The sequence below is a fragment of the Mchenga conophoros genome, linkage group LG3 (assembly GCF_057382185.1).
Source record: "Mchenga conophoros isolate Kocher_MC1m ecotype Shallow Benthic linkage group LG3, M_conophoros_male_GT1.1, whole genome shotgun sequence".
In the NCBI taxonomy this organism is placed as follows: domain Eukaryota; kingdom Metazoa; phylum Chordata; class Actinopteri; order Cichliformes; family Cichlidae; genus Mchenga; species Mchenga conophoros.
In genome coordinates, this window is record NC_140528.1 from 70,385,905 (window position 1) to 70,405,433 (window position 19,529).

Sequence of the window (19,529 nt, forward strand, 5' to 3'; positions counted from 1 at the left end):
ACCCCCTATTTCTTCTGTCCCATGGGAAGGGTTCTTGTGTGGCTAATTTAGTGTGTATGACTGCATGCCTGTGTGTTTAATGGTGCTTGGTGTGTCTCAGCAAGAGGGCTATTGGGATACATGATGACAACACAAATGATTGGATGGTTTTGTTCAGGACTTATCTGCAGAGAGAAGTGGTGTGTGACACTGCAGATTCTGGTATCGGTCCAATACCGAGTAACTTCAGGGCCGGTATCAATACTGAATTTCATACTGTTACTTTATCCGCCCACCTCTAATGGTGATACCAGCTTCTTAGATGACAGTCTAGGTTCTCTGTCATTCACATCATGGTAGTCGTGATAGCTTGAAAAAAAGGCAGATGGGCTTCTCTAGCGCCTCTCAGCCAAGAGACTTCTTCACTTCCAGAACAACTTGTGGACAGTCTCAGGTAAAAGCAAACAAACAAAATAAAACGCTAGTGGTCCAGCTGCCTTCTTTTCATGCTTTGAAGACATTTCATGAAAATGTCCAGCGACCAGGTTTTCCCTCATGCAGAAGTAGAGCTGGGCGATAGAACGATAACGATATGTATCGCGATATAACTTTTACTCGATAGAGAAATTAAGCTATCGCGATAGACCTCGCCGCTCTTGTCCTCTTAAAAAAAAAAAAAAAAAAAGGTCAGCCAATCCAAATTAAGTAGCGCAGAGCCGAACCAATCACAGCCGCAGCGTCACGTCGCGTGACTTGTTACGTACAGCACAAGTGCCAAGGCGCACGTGTGTTTGTTTGGGAATGGAGCCAGCGCGTAATGGAGGAAATGAGTGTGCCGACTAGAAAAATCAACCGAGCGTGACCGAAGAGAAAACAGATGATGGTTCCAGTGCCGGAGAGATTGTCGAACGGAAGAGCCATAGAAGTTCCGTAGTGTGAAGGTATTTCGGCTATTTCAAGTCTGACAAAAAACAGAGTAGCTGCACTGTAAATTGTGCCGAAAGCAAGTCTGGAAATACAATAAACTGGTGCATGCGTCACACTGTGCGCCACGTTATTGTTTCGGTGAAATGAATTTCTACAATACTGTTACTGTTAATTCTACTCTCTGCAGTGTTTAAATGCTTACATATACACACAGTTACTGTCCCTCCACACATACGACTCGGTTCTGCTTCTATGCCCCAGCTTTGTTTACTTTTTCCCACCGAGGCTTCTAGACTTCTGATTGGCCAACATTTCTGCACGGTTAGGATTCTAGCGCCACCTGCTGCTTTGGCATGTTCATAGCAGCGTTTTCTTTCATTTCTCCCTTTATGTGTGGACGGGATTATTTTTTAAAACGAAAACGGAAAATCTCAGTTTTCAAAAATACCCGTGTACGTGTGGACGTAGCCTCAGTCTCTGACTGGAAGCGCTAATTCGTCATTCGGCTTTTGTCAGACTAAAGTAACTGTTAAAACTGTTTGAAAAGCTCAGCTATACAACAAGGAGAGATTGAGAATTTCCTTTTAGTTTTCAGTTTATTTGATATTGACAAAAGTTAGTCAGTTTTGTCTGTTCTTCTGTAAAACAAACTAAGATTTATTTTTAGAATTAATACTTTGTTTCTAAGTGGAATTGACAATTTAGTCTGTTTCGTTTGTTCTATTTTGAAACTTAAACGCTTTAGCGGCTGCCTTTTGTGTAGTTTGCAATATTTGCCTTTATTTATCTGAAAAAGTCTCATGTTCCTTAAGTACATCTACCCTGTTGAACTTATTATGGGAAATAAATATTTAAATAAAAACAAGCTGCTGATTATTTCACATTTTACTTGTGAGCAACGGCACATTTAAATCTTACAAATATAGTTATTTGGCTTATATCGTGATAGATATCGTTATCGCCTGAAATGAAAAAAACATATCGTGATATGAAAAAATCTCATATCGCCCAGCTCTATGCAGAAGTAATCTCGTTTGTGTCACGGCGACGGATGGCCGGTACTGAATAGGACTCAGGTGCAGAAACCCAGAGCGGAGACAGTAGATGATTTAACAGTTTATTACGGTTAAGTGCAAGGGGGAAAAAAAGGGAAACGTGGCAAAGACAGAAAATGACGAGATGTGGAGCCTTGGTGTGGCGTGCCCAGGGGAACGTGGCTAGGGCGAGGGAACGAGGCCTGAGAAGTGGAACGGAGCTGAGTGGGGAACAGTCACACTGAGGGGAGAGGATATAGGAGTTAGGCAGGTAGTGAAGGCAGCTCAGAAGTGGCCAGTATAAGAGCAGCAATTCTTACTTGCAGTTAGGGACCTGGAGTGTTTGAGAGGGGGATGATGAAGATCCAGGGGAGGCTGAGTGGCGTGGAAAGGCTGACCTGAGATCTGGGGCTCCAGATGGAGTGTGATGGCAGGAGGGCAGGCAGGTGAGGCACAGAGGGATTTCCAAAATGATCACTAGGTATCCCGAGTCCGGAGGTGGAGTGAGCCAGGGTGGGTACAGCAACTGTAGCACAAAAGAGTCTTTGTTAGTAAGATAAATCACAGCGAGAATTTGAAACACAAGACCTGTTACCAACATGGGTTGATGACGAACTGGCAGTGAGTGAACATCGATGTGTGGTTTAAATCCCTCTGGCTTGATAGCCTGCAATAGGCTCCAGGTGTGCAGGAGCTGGAGTTGGCCCTGCCCAGGGGCGGATCCCAGGTCAGTTCAGGAGCCTAATGGAAACTCCAGCCACCCACCGTAGACCATGACAGTTTGAGAAAATCGATGCCTTATTTTCTGAAGTACTTGAAGGAAAGAGGGTGAACACACAGTCAATGTTGTACTATGTATGATTATCCCATTTTTAAGTTTAACCTCCTACAAAGAGTTTTTAAAAAAACCTTTTAAGTCTGCTCGCTCCTCCACACTATGGTGAGTTTATTGCCTAAATGAGACAAGAAGCAGGCAGGCAAGAGGAAAATAGATAATTGTTAGACATAGGACAAAATAATATTACCACAACATACCTGACACTGAGTGTCAACACAATGAAACTAATTCCACCACCAATTTGACTGACCAGACTTACCACTGCGGACACAGAAATGCAGTAAAATACACTTCCTGCTTTTTGGCTACTTTCCTGTCTTGAATTGAAGAAGCTTCTCGGATGAGAGGTGAAATGTCTTCAAGTAGGGCTGCTCGATTATGGCAAAAATGATAATCACGATTATTTTCACTGAAATTGAGATCTCGATTTTTTGACGATATTTATTTAACCCTTTAAGACCTACCATAGAACCAAGTCCGCCAGAGCTTTTTTTTTTTTTTTTTACATGCTGTAGTGCCATTTTTGGGAGCATTTCAAGTTGCTATACATCAATACAACTGTTATAGCCCATATTTTAATAATATGTATGCATTAAGTCCATAGTAATTACATTAATTGCAAAAAAGTGCAATAAACTACAAAAAAATTGAAAATCGTTTTTGTTTTTTTTACATATATTTCTACTTGGAGAAATTTAAGAGGCTTATCCCTCAAAACTTTAAATACAAAAAAAAAAATAGTTTCCCACCACAGGAAATTTATTTTGAGTGTCTTCATAGTTTTATTTTGGAGATACAGCAATTTTTATATACTGCAAGAAAAACAAAAAACAATCCTATGATGCAAATTTGCAAAGAAAACAGCATGTGCATCAAAATAAAATATTTCCAGCAGTGCAATTTGAGTTCTAAGCACCCCAGAAACTATTCAGAAAAGTATAGAGTCAAACATGACTTATAAAAACATGTCATGTTTGACTCTATACTTTTCTGAATAGTTTCTGGAATGCTTAGAACTCGAATAGGCTTTTAAGGCCTACAAGTAAAAAACTACATTTTCTGCGAAAATGACGTCACTTCCGGTTCCGGACAGGAAATGGCGGACATGCGATAGTTCCAGTTGACGTCTTTTTCAATGTGGGAAGTGTTACAAACAGCTGATCGGATCGGCAAAGTGTGTTTCTGGAATATTATGTTTTTGTTGCTGCAAGCGCTGTTTATGCAATTTTTCCAAAGCTTTATGTGGAAGGAAACCGTGACCGAGGACAAGCTGATGGCATAAGATGTAAGTACAACTCCTCTGGTTTCATATGCAAAACAAATTATTGCGCTAGCTTACGCGGTTCCGGTTCTACAGGGATTTAAAGGGTTAACAATAACAATGTATTGAATAATGACTTTAAAAAATAATATAAAATAGTGTGCAAATATTGATAACAGTGCAAATGTTTGCAATATAAAAAATAAATGAAAAATGTAAACATCTATATTTAGTGAACTTTGCAGTGTAGCTCTGTGGTGCAGCTATGACACCGTAGCAAAGTTTACACACTGTCTACTTGATCCACGTCTAACTCCGCCAACCCATAATGTTTCCACACCACTGAAGTTTTTTTTTTTACCTCTCTTTTCAACCAACGGCAGTCACTCTCCTCTCCAAATAACTTCTGCTTAGCTTTCCGAGCTTCCCTCGGGTCCTCTTAATTGTTGTGATGCGTGTTCGAAATGCAGAGAGGTGCGCTCGATTTGCCACACGGAGCAGCGCGAGAGTAAAGCACGAGGGAGGGGCTAATAATCGGCTCAGTCATTTTTAATGATCGTTGAAAGCCCAGATCGTAATCGTGATTAAAATTCGATTAATTGAGCAGCCCTATCTTCAAGCAACTTAAAGAAGTCCAGATGCTTTTCTTTACAAGCTCCTTTGACTACGATGACCTGGATGACTGAGAAGCTTCACAGACACTTACCTTTCTTATTTAGTTATGCTCATATTGTGCTGCATCTAGATAAATGACTCACACTGCATTACATGTAATAAAACAGCTGTATTGGATACCATTGTTATCCAATGCGGCATTTTGCGTAAATCATGTGAATGCATGCATTGGTTTTGATTTACTCCCTCGGGAATTTTCTGCCGTTTACATCTGCGCTGTTTACATTCCACCAGATGCTAATGCTAAGCTAGCGTTAGCACAATTGAGCAGCAGCATCAATAACAGCCTTGTAGCACACCCGGACAGTGTCTTTATTGCGGCTGGGGATTTTAACCACGCGGACCTGAAATCTGTACTTCACAATTTCCACCGTAATGTGAAGTGTGCTACCAGAGGAGATAGAACGTTGGACCAGGTGTACACCAACATGGCGAATGCGTACAGAGCCCAGGCTTATCCCCACCTGGGTCTGTCAGACCATCTCTCCCTTCTGCTACACCCAATATACACACAAAAGATCAAGAGCACTGGGATTACAACCAAAACCGTGAGAACATGGCCGCAGGACGCTATTCCGATGCTTCAGGACTGTTTCCACTGCACAGACTGGGATGTATTCAAGGTGCAGGACACTGACAATCGTGTCGCATTGGACAGTTACACCTCCACTGTCTTGGACTACATCTGTTTCTGTGTGGACAATGTAACAACTTGGAAACGATTCCGTGTGTTCCCTAATAATCCACCCTGGATGACACACGGAGTTCAACAACTTATTCGAACAAGGAACAACGCTTTCAAATCCGGGGACCAGGAGGCATACAGTGCTGCCAGGGCCAACCTGAGAAGAGGCATCAAGACTGCCAAGCAGCAGCACAGGAGGCGTATCGAGGCCAGGTTTGAGAACAACACAAACCCAAGGCAGGTCTGGGAGGGCATCAGGGCTATCACGGACTACAAAAGAAGAACACCATCACCCTCAGCCGACAGTTCTACTCTGGCTGAGGATCTAAATCTCTTTTATGCCCGTTTTGACAGGGAGAACACCGACCCTGTCCTGTCCCCTCTCCCCTCAACCGACCCTGCTCCGGTCCTGAGCACTCATGAGCTGAGGCGTGTGTTCCGGAGCATTAACACCAGGAAGGCGGCCGGGCCGGATGGAGTGCTGGGCCGGGTGCTAAAAGACTGTGCTGCGGACCTGGCGGACGTCTTCACCTCTATATATAACACCTCGTTGTCCTGTTCACTGGTACCATCCTGTTTCAAAGCAGCAACCATCGTTCCCATCCCAAAACAGTCAAATGTCACATGTCTGAACGATTTCAGACCTGTGGCACTCACCCCCATTCCCGCCAAATGCCTGGAGAGACTGGTCATTAAACACATCAGAGCTGCTTTTCCACCATCCCTGGACTCGCACCAGTTTGCATACAGGGAGAACCGGTCAACCGAGGATGCGATCGCCACAGTGCTGCACACATTACTGAAGCACTTGGAACACAGGAACACCTATGCACGGCTCCTCTTTGTAGACTACAGCTCGGCTTTTAATACCATCCGGCCATACAAACTCCGTCCCAAACTCCACCAACTGGGACTTAACTCCTCTCTGTGCAACTGGATTGTGGACTTCCTCACTAACCGTAGACAGAGTGTCAGAGTGGGTAAGAACACCTCTTCCACCCTTGTGGTCAACACCGGTGCCCCTCAGGGGTGTGTTCTGAGCCCTCTGCTATACACTCTCTTCACCCATGACTGTATTTCCTCCTGCGCGTCCAATCTCATTGTTAAGTTTGCAGATGACACTACAGTGCTCGGACTTATATCCAACAATGATGAGACAAACTATAGGACAGAGGTGCAACAACTAGAGTCATGGTGCCACGACAATAACTTGGTCTTAAACACCAAAAAGACCAAGGAGATCATTGTAGATTTCCGGAAGAAGGGTCATAACAACCATCTGCCTCTCTTCATTGGCAGTGAGGCGGTGGAGAGGGTGAGCAGTTTTAAATTCTTGGGGGTAACTGTGACCGAGGACCTGTCCTGGGGCAACCATATCACCTCAGTTGTACGGAAGGCCCAACAGCGCCTCTACTACCTGAGGAGACTGCGGAGCGCACACATTCCCAGATCTCTGATGTTGAACTTCTACAACTGTGCCATCAGCAGCGTTCTGACGTATGGATTTCTAGTGTGGTTCCCCAGCTGCACCAAAGCCGATCAGCAAGCACTCCAGCGGGTGGTGAAAGAAGCTGGCAGAATTATTGGAACAAGTCTGCCAGAGATCAGTAATATCTTCCCCACTCGCTGTCTGAGGAGGGTGCACAGTATCCTGCGGGACCAACATCACCCTGCGCGCCACCTTTTCCATCTGCTGCCCTCAGGGAGAAGGTACAGGTCTATACAGGCCAGAACATCCAGACTGGCCAACAGCCTGTATCCACAGGCTGTGAGGCTCCTGAACTCTCTGCCCCCCTCTCACGGACAATAACCATATCCAACTTCTTAATAGCAATGAACTGGTCTGCATTGGTGCATCATATCTTTATTCTCTTCCCCCTCCTGCCCCCCCCCCCCTCTTTCTTAAATAGATAACTATCATATCTGATATCATATCTCACAGTACAATAATATTGAATGGGTTGCATTGTTGTATTTTGTCATGTTTCTCAGGTCTTTGTCTGAATTTCTACGAACATTATTGCTAAGGATTGTCTTATTGCATTGGAGTCACACTGGGTTAAATATGTACACTTGGGTTTTAAGGGGTATTTATTATTTTCTTCTTTTTTTTTGGGTTGTATGGAAGCCCCAAACGCAATTTCATTGTTCTTGACAATGACAATAAATAAATAAATACTAAATAAATACTAAATACTAATAGCTTGTAGTCCAAGTGATTAAATATTTATTCATGAAAATGATAGACAAACAAAACTGGTGTCATTTTAAATTGAATTTAAAGAAAAGGTTCTTATATCCCCTTTTCTTGCACCTCTTAGGTGCGAGAAAAACAGTATTTCAGAAGACAGTTTTCTTGAATTACCTTCAGGAAAACGGTGAATATGCCAGCATGCAGCATCTCAGTAACAAGAGGCTCATCAGAAAGCATCAACCGCAGCACAGCCCGGCTCAAAGTAAGAGATGATTGCTTGATGAGACACTGGCTTGGCTATCTTTATCTGTAACCATAAGCAGAGACAACCACACGCAGAAGCTCACAGGCAGTTTGCGCCCAAATTGTTTTGGGCACCTGTCATCCTCTATTATAATTAGCAAGTGGACGTCTAAATAATTGCCATCAGGGCTGTGGCTGCTGTATCATTGTTGCCCCATCCCTCGCCTTCAGTTGCAGTATTATTTAAAGGGCTGGGACGCCTTCGCAAAGCACTGCCTTGAGCAAAGTCTTAAGCTGTGTACTCAGTCAGAGACAGCATCTGGAGCACTGAAAATAATTAAGTGACACAAGAGGGTTTGGTGTTGGCTTCACCATTTGTTTTGTCCACACTTGTCCCTCACACACACACACACACACACACACACACACACACACACACACACACACACACACAAAGCATGCATACGCGCACATACAGGCAGCTTTTGATCATAATTGTGACACTGCCAGGAGAGAAGGACGTAACACGCTCATCCCACTGGGGTTTGAGGACGGTTGTAAAAGTAAATGAGGCAGATGGGTCTGTGTTGGAAAAAAGGGAAAAAGCCCCTTTGAGGAATAAAGATAGAATAGTTAAGCTAAAGCACTTGTGTATTTTGAAACTGATGACTGGCGCGGTTACAGAGACTTAACACGATGCAAAAGTTTAGCAATTACATAATCCCGCATTAGCGTACAAGCCTAGGACTTTCTACTTTTACTGTTTGGCTCATAAATCAATAAAGTGTAGCCTGAAAGTTCTCCAACACTGATCTGAAAGCTGGCCGGTGTATGTCCATCCTGCAAAAATATCCATTTCTGCTCCTGCTGATGAAAATGCAGGTGCAGTGTCATCATCCTCTCATTGTGTGCTTTTGTGAGAGTGTGTCAAAAGCGAGCTCGCTGCTATAAAGAGCTGCGCTTCGGGGCTGGTGAGAGCTATCCCGGAGTGTATCGCCAGCCGTTGCGTGACGACTTGACTCACACTTGTCGTTCTTCCCTCTTCCTCTTTCCCCCTGATTAGACCGACCGATGCAGCGTGCAGCTAGCTGCGTGTCAGGGCCGCACACACACATGCAGTAGCACACATATAAATGCATATAGCTTATTTGCAAGAAGCTGTCGCCTGCAGGAAGACCATAGGTCACCGGGCTTGTCTGCGTCTACTCCCTCCCCCTCCTCGGGCACGTTGGAGCTGGTGGAGCTGCTGCTCGGCAGCGCCCTCGCTGTGCTGATAGTGGCCTCGCTTGGATTAGACAGTCATTGATGCTCAGTTTAGTCCAACAGCAGCTGCTGCCTCTCCAAACCAGCCACTTTCCAGAAAAACATCTCCCGGGCTTCTTAATGCCAATCCCCCATCCCCTACCAGAAAAACGCACACTAACACCCCCCTTCCCCCATACTCGCTGTTATTCTACAGGCTACCTCTGTCACACTTGCAGCTTCTCTTTGTTGTTGCCTCAGTTGTCTCAGTTGTGTGCGCGCGCATGGTTTGCCTCCCCTCCCCGCTCGCCTTTTCGTTCACAGATTTGTCTGACATGTCCTGAAAAAGTCCCCTTTGGAGGGACGTTATCACAGCACCGCTTGGAGTGCAGTTGTGTCTCCAGAAATGACTCCCTTGAAGGACAGGATGGCATTTTTTGCTGTTGTTTTTGTTTATGTCAGACGCAGCCTAAATGTTCAGGTCACATGTGGTGTGACTCCAGAAGTGTCTAGACTCTTTATCTGCAGTGACATTATATTGTGAGTGTAGTTCAGCGAGTTGCGCGGTCTGTTTTCCTTGGCGTGTGCTCAGCGAGAACTCTCCATGGTGCTGACGTAGACGGTTGCAAACTGGCGCTGTCCGTGGTGCTATCACTACCCGGCCTGTTTCAGTCGGTCTTTGCTGAGCTGTAAGCTGACTGCGTTCGCTCTTGTGGGCGCCGACCTTTGTGCTACTTCATCTGTTTCTCACAGAGCCGCAGTGCGATCCGCAGTGCTAATGCTGCTTGTTCGGGGCCACTCTGCCGATTGAGCTGCCCAGTAGCCACTTACAGCAAGCAGAGTCTATGTCTGCCACAGATTATAAACTGCTAACTGCCACTCTGGATGCCTTTTTTTTTTTTTTTTTGCACCCAGCTCATATCCTGCCAGTTAAATGGGTATCAGTTAGCAGATTTGCCACTGCTCTAGCTCCCACACTCAATCTTCATGCAGGAACAGTGGTGTTTTCCTGAGGTGTCAGTGGGATTTTCTTTGTTCGGTACTTCGGCTCACTGCGGGCCGCGGCAGGGGGAGTGCCGCTGATAGTCTAGCAGGGCGCTGCGGTTTCGGTTGACCACATTTCTGCACCATCTCCTCCTGTGTGCTCCGAGCAAGTGTGGAGCACACAGATCACTGGAGTCCTCTATTTTTTCTTTATGTGGTTGAGTTTTCTCCAAAACTACACAAAACTTCTTTTCTCCTTAGTTCAGATTAATACTTGTGTTTTTGACTGGCATTAATTTACAGCATTAGTCATCTTAGGGCACTTTACATTACATAATCTGATGGAGGAGGGGAAAAAAAGGAAGATTCCCTTTTAAGCAAGCACTCGTGTTATCTTTATTAAATCTGGAAAAACCACTAAGTGCAATATCTCTCTTTCGAGGGCACATTGACTCATAATCCTAATGTAATACATATTTCAATATGTTTAAAAAAAAGCCTTTGCTGTGACAGGCAAATGATTTTTATGAACACAAGTGAGTACATTTCCATTATTTTCACTGGTTCCACTATTATAGCGTGCTGTGGGTCACTGGGTAGTTTTTCCAAGTGGTTTTGGCATACTAAAACAGCAGCTGTTGCTCTCCTGCTCTGGGTGGATAATAACTTTGCTGTGCTTTCTCTGCCTAAAACTGAACCCTAACCTAGTTTCATATTTATTGAAATAAATATAAAATATATAAATAAATAAACACGAAACTCTGTTTGTTCCCAGCCATCAATAATGGGGCAGCTATTACTGTCACACCTTCACCTCAGCCAGGCCCTGCCTGAAAAAGGTAACCTTAATGTAAATGCATCATTTTGCGCTGCAGCTGTAATTGTGGATATAAATAACAATGTGCTAAAAATGTCGGCGTTTGCCTGCAGTGGAAACAAACATTTTTGTTCAAAACATGCTAATTTGTTACCCCAGGCCCCAGACACCCAGATGTAACTTTAGTCTCCAGCAGTGTTCGCTCCATGGCTATGACATTGCACTCTGAAATAGATATGAAACTATCAAAGCATATACAATCACCATCTATCAGACAGCCGACCATTCGTGCTTACATCCACACCAACAGTCAATTCAATTCAATTTTATTTATATAGCGCCAAATCACAACAAAAGTCGCCTCAAGGTGCTTCATAGATACAGAGAAAAACCCAACATTCATATGACCCCCTATGAGCAAGCACTTTGGCGACAGTGGGAAGGAAAAACTCCCTTTTAACAGGAAGAAACCTCCGGCAGAACCAGGCTCAGGGAGGGGCGCGGCCATCTGCTGCGACCGGTTGGAGTGAGAGAAGGAAGACAGGATAAAAGACATGCTGTAGAAGAGAGACAGAGGTTAATAACAGATATGATTCAATGCAGAGAGGTCTATTAATACATAGTGAGTGAGAAAGGTGACTGGAAAGGAAAAACTCAATGCATCATGGGAATCCCCGGCAGCCTACGTCTATTGCAGCATAACTAAGGGAGGATTCAGGGTCACCTGGTCCAGCCCTAACTATATGCTTTAGCAAAAAGGAAAGTTTTAAGCCTAATCTTGAAAGTAGAGATAGTGTCTGTCTCCCGAATCCAAACTGGAAGCTAGTTCCACAGAAGAGGGCCCTGAAAACTGAAGGCTCTCCCTCCCATTCTACTTTTAAATACTCTAGGAACAACAAGTAGGCCCGCAGAGCGAGAGCGGAGTGCTCTAATAGGTCAATCCGGTCGTTAAGTCTGACGTCACTAGCCGTGTCTGGGCCTAAACTCCGCTGCAGGTCCACATATCAAACGATCACTATGGCATTACTGAGAGTTGAAAAACTGTCTAAAGTCTTTCATCTGTAATAAAATGATCAGCGTTCTGCTCTACCAGGTGTAACAATTGAGTTTAACATCCAGGCATCCATGAAAACGGAATTTATGACATTTAACGGAGTTAGAAGTTAGCAGGGAGTTAGCTCGCTAGCTTCTATCTAAATACAATATAACATGTCCTGACTGCGGGGTTTTGGAAACAAATTAAAACGTACAGCTCTGTTATCACTTCCAACATAAATGAAGACAGAAAACTAAACAGCAGTGACGTTTGTAGGGTTACTGAAGTTGGGCTAGCTGCTATATAATTTTGTGCTACGTGACCGCTAGCGACACAGCTATGTTAGCATAATATAAACAAGCTAACTTTTTTTCCACTCGATAAAAGTTAACGTGAGTGTTCTCGGTGGTCAGGAACAAATGTAATCGTATGGCAGGATGCTGTAAAAGGACCAAACTTCAGCCAGGAGAACAACTGAGATAATCCATCCACAATACGAGGTTAGTCATTCATATACTGCTGCATGGGCTGGGCTGTAGTTACATCCTAAGGTTTTAAAAACTGAGCGGTAATAAAAGCCGAGGGAGGTCAACAGTGATCACTGATTGTTTTAGGAGCTTTTTGAGATTAAATAGAAGAAAATACAAAACATTAAACATGTTAACAACACAAAAGCCATATTAAACGCAGACTACTTTAGGCCCGGAAGTAGGATTCGTCACGTCATCACTTAACGACCGGATTAAGAATCACCAGTTAAGCTAAAAAGCATCCACACAGAGCGACCTCAGCTGCTCAGTGGATTCAAACCCAGAGCCACTGCTCCACCACTGACCCTGCTTTATTTGATCTCATCTATATGACCTCAAACACTTCATGTCATCACAAATGTTTAACCGAGCTTGTAAACAACCCAGATCTTGATGTGGTTGATCTTAGCTTACATCAAGACACTAACTTTATTAAATGTGTGTCATGTTGTTGCTCTATATCCCAGATTGATGGTAGTGGAGATGCTGCTAAGACAAGGTGGTCTACCTTGCACTGTGGCAATACTCTCGGTGAGCCATCCTCCTTCACCTCCTCCTTTCAATTCAATTACAGTTCAATTCAATTCAGTTTCATTTATATAGCAGCAAATCACAGCAGCAGTTGCCCCAAGGTGCTTTATATGATAAGGTAAAGACCCCACAATAACAGAGAGAAAACACCAACAAACTAATGACCACCTATGAGCAAACACTTGTCGAGAGAGGGAAGGAAAAACGTCCTTTTTAACAGAAAGAAACCTCTGGCAGAATCATGCTCGGGCTCAAACTTTGTATCCACCAAGTGACCCAACCAAAAACTTGGAACAACCACAATCTCAGAGAGAGCTTTCCACACGACCTGCGAAAACTCAACAATCACCCGTTACGTGACCTCAAATGCGTGGAGAGGCTTTTCTGACATCCTCAGGGCGCGTGAAGTCACAGCTCTTCGATCCAGGGTGCTATTTTTGTCAACTTGTTTAGATGTTCGCCCTTAGTAGCTGTAGTAAAGAAATTAGCTTAACATATAAGAGTACTGTGAGGCAGGGTTCACTTTGATCTAATTTAGCAAGGTTGCATCTACAGATATGAGGGCGTCGCTAAAAATAGCAAACTTTCACGGGCGCGATAAAAGAGAGAGGAATATGAGCGTGTTTGGACCACATACCTACTGAAATCTAGAAGACTGTGTTCTTATTAAACACTAACAATACCCGCCAAGCGCTCTTCTTTAGGTTCGTTATTTAACATTAATCGCGTGTTAGAGCCACGGGCATAACAGCTCTTTATATAAATTGCACTCCTACACTTCAGTCTCCCACGTGCGAACGCTTCACAGTGTCCCTCGGTCCACGCTGGGGTGACCAGTTATTTTATTTTCATTTTTTTAAAGCCAATGCGTCTCAGCACTCTCAGCAAATGAATTGGCTTGTGAGGCAGCTGAGGTTCAGTTTGTGAGAGAGCAGAGGGCTGATCTTAATTTAAGGGTCTGTTCAGCACTTCCTATATTAGATGTGAAATGTTAAACAGAATCAGAGGGGAGGATGGGTTGCCTTCGCGGCGACCTCTGACCCCAACCGAGGTTGACGCGTCCTTGAGGCGTAATTGTCTCACCTCGAGTGCTCGATCGACACGAGAGAGGAGCGGGGTGGAAAAAGTGCACCGGGCTTCCTTTCTGCCATAGAATGAGTTACTACTGCGTTTTTTTCCTCTTCTTCCATTAAGCTGTCGAGAGGTTGAAACGATTTGCCTCTCACCCCTCGCTCGGCCTCGCCCGTGCGTTTTCATAGCCACGGGAGCAATGTATTGGACTGCAACCGTTCGAGGGATGCACAAAATTAGCCCGTTTTCACTTATCAAATGTTGGAAGTCTGATTTGAGCAGCTGCCAGCTTTCTGTCTCTCGCGTTGTCTGAAATAGATTTTTTTTTGTGTGCTTTCCCAGCTCCTGAAGCTAACCGCGTTTGGCACCATACCAAGATGATCCTGGGTAAAGATATTTTATGAGATGGTGCAGACAAGTGCTCTCCAGTGTGCAGCCCCAGTTATGTCGAGAGCTCTCTTTTGTCTGCTCGTACTTACTTGTCCGTCACACATTTACTCCATTCCCTGCATTTCCCGCCTATTCACGTGACACGACTGTTTAAGTAAACATCCAAACGTCAGCCGTTTGCATTTTTGACGCGATTTGGATGCTTGTTGATGTTTCTGCTCACATTTCGGTGAGCAGAAACTTGTGAAAGCCCAGGTTAATGTGTGTGCGGAGTGGATAAAAAGACCCAACATCACCAGGTCCTGAATATTCCTACGACTGCACAGCCACCTATTGAAGCGTTTTCCCTCAACAGACGGTGATTATCACTTGCAAAACCATCAAACGGGTGCATGTTGATTTGTACATGGGAGTCGCATGCTTCCTGCTATTACAGTATGTTGCAAGATGACAGAGTTACCCCGGAAGGGGACCAAGTCATGAGCAGAGGAGACACAGAAGTAGGTCAGCTCCTAGGCGTTTGTTACATCATACATATTCATAAACAGCACCCAGTTGTTACAGAGCGAACTCACTCCACACAGGCTGTTTATTCTGTTCATTGGGCCCCCTTCTCCATTTAAATGTTAAACAGTGATTACGCATCGCCGTGATTATGGGAGCGCCAGACCCTGATTGCTGTATTTAAATGCACTTAAGCGCTATTATACGAACGCTATACTATCAATATCTCGTATTGTAAAACGTGCTGTGCATTTAACATTTTTCTCGCTCATAGTTGGGTGAGAAGATTGACCCCACTGTCGTGGTTTTAGCTGAATATGAAGCTGTTAACCGGACGCTTTCCTCATTTCTGGTTCTGCAGTTTTACAGTGACAGAAAAAAAAAGTCCTCTTTTTGGTGATAAACTTGTTTGGTTTGACAGTGAATGCTCTAAAACTACCAGGAAAGATTGACTGCTTAGCTGATGCGAGCCATTAAACTAGGCAATGCAAAACCTGCTTCCACTTCAAGCTGTCCAGGACTGTTAATCCAAAAACCTACATGATTTTAAAGGAGACCCCTTCTGCTCATTCCCAGCTCTTTATTTTTACTTTTGAGTATCCTCCTGGCTCGTACTGATTCATTGCTCAGAAAGAGCCAGGAGTGGAAAAACTGCTGTAAACTGAGTGTTTAGAGCAGCGTGAAGCTTTTGGCTCAAAGGGCTACTTTGCCCATGTTAACCATCAGCAACCACCATTGTAGCAGAATACGTATACAAATATATGACAGGAAACGCAGCAGGCCTATTTGAATGCATTAATTGTACAGTTGTACATTTTAACCATTTCACTCGTGCGTAATACTGATTGTGAGAGCAATGCTGTCTAATAAGGCTGTGCAATTAATGGGCTTTTGATTTCAATTAAAATTTCTGCCTTCCACCAATTAAGGCAATATAATCAAGACAGAGCAATTATTGTCCCACAGTCTGTTATGGAGTACTTTTTACACACTTCCTTTCTCATATCCATAAAAATCAAAATTGACTCCCTGCCAGGCTGTGCTAGGTTTACTTCACATTCATTTACTTTATTTATGCAGTTGAAGTGTAATAAAAGTTTAAGGAAATGCGCTAAATTATAAGGACAATTTTGTTATTTTGAAAAGGTTTAATAGCTAAAAATCTCATTATGACCCAAATAATTGTACAGTAATTATGATTTTTGCCGTATTTGAGCAGACTTGACATTTAAATGCCTCTTGGCTTACCTGGTTTTGTACCTTTGTTTGATTCTTCTACTTATAACTTAGAGACTTTTAGGTTACTGTGATTTAATCTAAGTGTTATTGGTCTCATCTGTCAAACAAGGTCATTGCCTTTTCTGTATATGGACTGATTGTGCTTACTTAACTCACAACAACTCATATATTAACTATGATACACTAGGTGTTAATAATAAACTGCTGCAATCGTCTTAGCACTAACTCGTGCACAGCGTTTACGGTTACATTAAAGCTGTAAGTCGATCTGATCCATTTATATTACATATTACATATTGTTTAGGTACAGCAGATAATGCAGCTTTACAGTTAAACATCTGACTGCCTCTCAGTCATCAATCTGCAGTGTTGGCTTCAGTCGTTTGGTATGATGACAGCTGGCCAGTGAATGGATCCATTCTTAATTTTAGTACGTGCTCGCCGTGACGCTGCGCCTGTCCTTCAACCACTGCGGAGGAAAAAAAAGAGAGGTGCAGGAGAGTGTGGGAGAATGAATACAAACTGAGTCAGTCACAAGGCTATGAATTGCACTGATAGTTCAAAACATGATGCTATTTCTGCCAGCTACTGTTATTCACTCAACCCTAATACAATCAGACACTCCAACACAACGATTATGCAGGGGGCGAGACTGACCTCTTCTCAACTCTCAGCAGCCTGTGCTGCAGTTTCACAATCATTTGTGGGATTTGGACGGATAAAGAGAGAGAAATATAACGTTTAAAAGTGCGTTTCACTTAAACTTATAGTTAAAGGCTTACAAATGTTAGCTCTGCACGCTCTGTGCGCGATTAAAATGCAAACATTTGTTCAGGTTTTTTTTTTTTTAATTAAGCCATGCCTCTCTTATTACCTTTGTTGAATTAACTTTGATAACATTTTCACTTCAAGGAAAACAGAGTAATTTGCTCCTCTAGGCGCTCGCGTTCAATTCCAGCAGGTGGCTATTAGTGCTATCACAGCCCAGCTGACGGTATCTGAAAGGTCTCTTGTTCATTGTTACAACCTGCCATAAACATTTCATTACAGGGATCCTCAACCTATATTTTCATCCTCCCCTCTCTGCAGTCAGAACGAGTTCTTTACCCGAGCAGAGAAAACCGAGAAAAATGGAGCTCGGAGAGAGGGGGAGGTAGCGAGGGTGACAGGAAGACTCTCAGGAGCTCAAGCTGAAAATATTGAAGGCGAGGAGAATGTTAAAGTCAAAATGAAAATATAAAAAAAAGGTTGGGGGGGGGGGGGGGGGGGGGGGTTGGATGATAGATGGCGGGGAGCAAAAGAGGTTATAAAGGAAAGTAAAAAGGAATCAATGCCAGAGCTTAAGCATGCTGCCAGTCTTTATTTTAAAGAGCAGACTTTTACAGACAACAAACTCCTACATTCCTGCCTGTTAGCCGAGATAATCTCGCTGAAGGTGCCGGCTGCTCGCGCGAGCGCGGGGTTCAAGGGTGGCCTCGCTGCAGCGCCTTTGTTTTGTTGAGCTCGGCTGCAGCTCGCATGCTGCACCGGCTTCTTTTCTTAGAGCTGCAGGAGAAACGGCTTGCCTATTGATCCGCTCACATGTAAACAAAAAATCTCCGTTCTTCTGGGCTCAAGGTACGAATACACGGGAGAGTTTGGTCGGAAGACTATACTATGCAGTGCGTTCCTCCTCTTCTATTTGTGTACACGGCCTCTGTGATTTAACAGCCCCTCTTGACAGCTCCTAGTGAAGTACAGCACACTTGCTGAAGTGGAAAAATGTCAGTCACCGGTCAGTTTAGCTTTGATTTGTATGTTTTTCTATTGCAGAGAAAGCTTTTTTCCCCCTTTTTCTTACACATTTGTACCCATGCGTTGCAATTCCTAAATTCAGACTTGCACTTATGATGCAATTACACCCATGTGATCATGTGACTGCTGATCTAATCATTGCAATAATTAAACCTGAGGTCTTTTCTGCGTACTGTACGCTGGCTTCAGGTGATGTCGGGCCTGACGGGTGCAGAAACCGTTCAGTAGGCTTTGTGCTCCCTGTGTTTTCTGCTCTGGGTGCTTCTGTACGCCTGGCTGCTTTTCCCCTCCTCTCTCCATATACAACTGGGCTGCGGCAAGGGGGTCAAATGTCACCCTCTCGGGATTCTGCGTCTCCTTTTGTCATTGCTGAGCTTGATGATTGCTGCGCGTGTTTGTATGAGAGAGAGAGAAACAGGGCAAGAGATTGTGAGAGTAGGAGCAGGCTGAGAGACCGCGCTTTGTGTGTGAGGCTGCGATTTTCTGAAAGAGTCCGAGGGGTTTGGGGGTGAGTCAAAGTGAGATCTCCCCATCGTGGTGCTATAAAAATAGCCATTACAGCATGGTAAATCACAGCTTGCCTCTTAGACACATCACATCTGTACTAGGTTTGGCAAGAAATAGGTGCTGAGGGAATTATTTGTGTAGGGGTGGGTGGATGTGTGTGTGTGGGGTGGGGTGAGGTGAGGTGTGTGGAGGGGGGGGTCTTCATGGGCAACCAGCTGAGACCACATGCAAGGAACATCCTAATTGGTATTCAGGCCAGGGCTGTCACAGCTTCTCACACGCGGTCCTCACTGCATACACATTCCTTTCTGTTGCCACGGCGCCGGGCCCCAGAGAGTTCCTTCGACGTCAGAGACGAACCCGTCCACTCACAGAAACCCCAGTAAATCCCCGTGTCCATCAGCACTAGTCAAACGGGAGTCTTGTCACTTCTATTGTCTGCCATCTTATCTCCTTTTCAGCTCTTCAGCCCCTTTTGTTCATGCTCAGTCAGAGACACTATGGTTTACTAATTAAATGATTCCCTTACACTTTCACTGGGGTGTCAGCGCCTCCTTAAACAGACCCCCCCCCCTCCCCAAAACGTAGTTGGTGGCTTAAATCAAGTATTTTATATGCACATCACACGTTTGTTCAAGGCTTTTGGAAGCTATGAAATATTATTTCTGTATTTCTACAATTTGGGAACAATATGTTTTGGGTATTTTTAATAAAAATTTTAAACTTTTGAGATGTTGTCATGGTGCCCATCAGCCCATCGTCACGTTATTTTGGGTTTTACCGACCGTTTTATGAAAGGATCCGACTGGAACTGAAACCACGTCCTGATAAATTCACTTGTAGCTCGAAGCCAGTGAGCAGGTGTCACTTCACATTAACATACCTGCCTACTTTCAAAGTCTCTGAGTGTTTTTGGAGGAGGGCAGGTGGTGTCGAGGAGTTGCGGACGTGTGGTGTGTTTGTGTGTGTCTGTGTGCGAGTTGCACTTTCTTTCACTCTAAGTGTTGCAGTGCAACCAAAAGAAGTTTGTTGTTGTCTGCAGTTATTT

The 19,529-nt window shown here is 44.1% G+C and overlaps 1 protein-coding gene and 1 long non-coding RNA gene across 2 annotated transcripts in view; one reads left to right on the top strand and one right to left on the bottom strand.

The window, feature by feature from the left end:
• The window catches only part of LOC146580345 (glucosidase 2 subunit beta-like), a 175,997-nt gene that overhangs the window by 99,227 nt on the left and 57,241 nt on the right, over nt 1-19,529 (top strand). The window lies entirely within an intron of this gene.
• On the bottom strand, nt 2,064-3,314 carry LOC146580346 (uncharacterized). Its single transcript, XR_014891254.1, has 3 exons — nt 2,540-3,314; nt 2,261-2,466; nt 2,064-2,181 (listed from the first exon to the last, which is right to left on the bottom strand). It is a non-coding gene; the product is annotated as an uncharacterized LOC146580346 (long non-coding RNA).